Source organism: Physella acuta, unplaced genomic scaffold (genome assembly GCF_028476545.2).
Source record: "Physella acuta isolate Inbredline_101_S28 unplaced genomic scaffold, ASM2847654v3 ptg002646l, whole genome shotgun sequence".
NCBI classification, from domain to species: domain Eukaryota; kingdom Metazoa; phylum Mollusca; class Gastropoda; family Physidae; genus Physella; species Physella acuta.
In genome coordinates this window covers 20001-22500 of record NW_026734095.1, presented here as the reverse complement: position 1 = coordinate 22500, position 2500 = coordinate 20001, and the positions used below count along the sequence as shown (strand labels likewise).

The following is a 2500-nucleotide window of genomic DNA, read 5'->3' as shown; positions in this document are numbered from 1 at the left end:
ATCTTTTCTGTAGAGTTTAAGTGGACAAGCGCGGACGAAATAGAGCGCAAAATTTAAAATGAATTAAAAATTTTCATCAGACCGGAAGTAGGCATAACCTAGGCGCCATGTTTCCGTCGTACAAGTTTTCACCGTTGCAGTCACCGTTTCAATCGCTCTTCGTGTGGACGTGTATTATTTCTAGTCATGTGTTGTGTAGATGATTCGCTTAAGGTAGGTGTTCGGACTTATTTCTTTAATATTAATTAAACCGTATTTGCCTTGTCGGCCTTAAAATAAAGCTATTTTTTTTTCATCGCAATCGAAGTGTTAGATCTAGAATCTAGTTCCCGCCTCCGCTTCGCTAATTCGACTTAATGTAACTATGACACAACTATTAAATCTAGAGTCTCTATTTTAATTAAATAATTAGGAATTCTATCTCTAGATGATATCTAATCTATTCCCACACGTGTGTGCAAGTAGGATTTAACGTCAGAACAGGTGTGGTGGTCTAGGCGTCGCTATTTTTGACGGTAGGAATTTTTTTTTTAAATTCGTAAAATTTTATATAGACTTTATATAGCAATTTACTAAGACCGACCCTAACGCCCAGTAAATATTTAATTACCACATTGTTATGGACACGGTGTATTAGGTAGGGCCGAGGGCTATCCATAGGTACCAATTTTTAAATTTTGTGACAATTAGGAGCCGAGTTATAAAATAAATTTAAAATACTGGTTCTGGTCTTAGACTTTATATAGCAATTTACTAAGACCGACCTTAATACCCATTAATTATTTAATTAGCGCATAGTTATGGACATCCTGTATTAGGTTGGGCCCAGGGCTATCCGTAGGTACCAAGTTTATAATTTTGTGACGATTATTAGTCGAGTTATAAAATAAATAAAAAAAACTGGTTCTGGTTTGCACTACATTTCTTTCTTCTTTAACGGCGGACTCCCGGTCCAGCCCCATGGGTTACCCGTGAGCCGGGGCCTCGTTAGCCTGGACGGCTCCGATGTGACCGCGGATTGTTGTGGCCCGCCTCAGCCCGAGTCGAGATCACCCTTCCGATCGAAGGTGGACGCCATAGGGCGCCCGGGATAGCCCGGGGCGCTGTTCGTCACCCGAGCGCAGGGGCGCCGGGAGACGCCCCCGGTGAAGTTTGGCGGGTGATTCTGGTAGAGCTCCCCACCCCGATCGCAGGACACCCCTCGCCGCCCGCCCAGGTGTCGAGGTGGCCGCGGGGGAACTCGGGGCGTTTTGGCTCCCCCTTGTGCCGGAGCGGCGCCCTCGGTCCCAGAACGCCCCTGGCGGGTGATTCGCATGCCCCCTGGGGTGGGGAACGCGGGTGGGTGGTCGTAAAGCGTGTAACCGCAGTGGGGGCGGCCCCTTAGTCGGGGGCGCCAAAGTTGGCACCCCACCTGGGGCGCCCCCCGGAAGTGTGGCGCCCGCGCGAGTGAGCCCCGTAGATGCGCCCCGACACCCCCGCGCCGCCCCCCGGGTCGCGGCACCCCCGGCGCCCTCCGTGCGGGCTCCCCTCATGGGGCGGCACCCCGGTCCTCCCCGAGACTATGTACCCGATTTTTCGGTTTAACACTAGAGGTATGGGCAGAAATACGGCGGTTAAAACGGTCTGTATCTACTATTGTGGAGGTGAGTGTCGGTGAAGCCTCTATGTGACGCTAGGATCCGCGCTCCCTCGCAGCCAGCGACATGTGCCCGATCTGACCGTGCGTGGCTCAGTCTCCCGACTAGCTTCCCGGTAAAATGCGGGCTCGGCGCGCAGGTCGCGCCAGTGAAGGTAAAAGTACGTGTCCGTAGCGTGAAGCCAGCGGCGACGCGCAGTGCTAACGCAACCAAGCAGTATTGGTGGCTCGATAAAAGTCTCGCACTGGCCCAGCCCTCGGAACGGGCGACGGGTCTGCAAAACGCAGTCGGCTCGATGCAAATCGAGAGATTTCCCGGCGACGCCGTGTTTACGGTGAAGGGGGAAATGTGAGCGGTCCGATGTGAAAAAATCCGGGAATGCCGGGATCCGTTCTCTCGCTAGAGCGTTGTCTCCCGTCCCGCGATGTGTTGTGGAAAAACGTCTCGCAAACGATAGCTATCTGGTTGATCCTGCCAGTAGTCATATGCTTGTCTCAAAGATTAAGCCATGCATGTCTAAGTTCACACTGTCCCATGGTGAAACCGCGAATGGCTCATTAAATCAGTCGAGGTTCCTTAGATGACACGATCCTACTTGGATAACTGTGGCAATTCTAGAGCTAATACATGCAATCGAAGCTCCGACCTTTATCGGGAAGAGCGCTTTTATTAGTTCAAAACCAATCGGCGCGGCCTCGCAAGGGGTTGCGTCGTCCCATTTGGTGACTCTGGATAACTTTGTGCTGATCGCATGGCCTCGCGCCGGCGACGCATCTTTCAAATGTCTGCCCTATCAAATGTCGATGGTACGTGATATGCCTACCATGTTTGTAACGGGTAACGGGGAATCAGGGTTCGATTCC

The 2500-nt window shown here is 51.5% G+C and overlaps 1 non-coding gene across 1 annotated transcript in view; it reads left to right on the top strand.

Annotated features, from left to right (window-relative positions):
• Positions 1-2095: 2095 nt before the first annotated feature.
• The window catches only part of LOC131933845 (small subunit ribosomal RNA), a 1847-nt gene continuing 1442 nt past the window's right edge, over positions 2096-2500 (top strand). The window contains exon 1 of the ribosomal RNA XR_009385267.1: positions 2096-2500. This exon is cut by the window's right edge and continues 1442 nt beyond it. This is a non-coding gene — a ribosomal RNA (small subunit ribosomal RNA).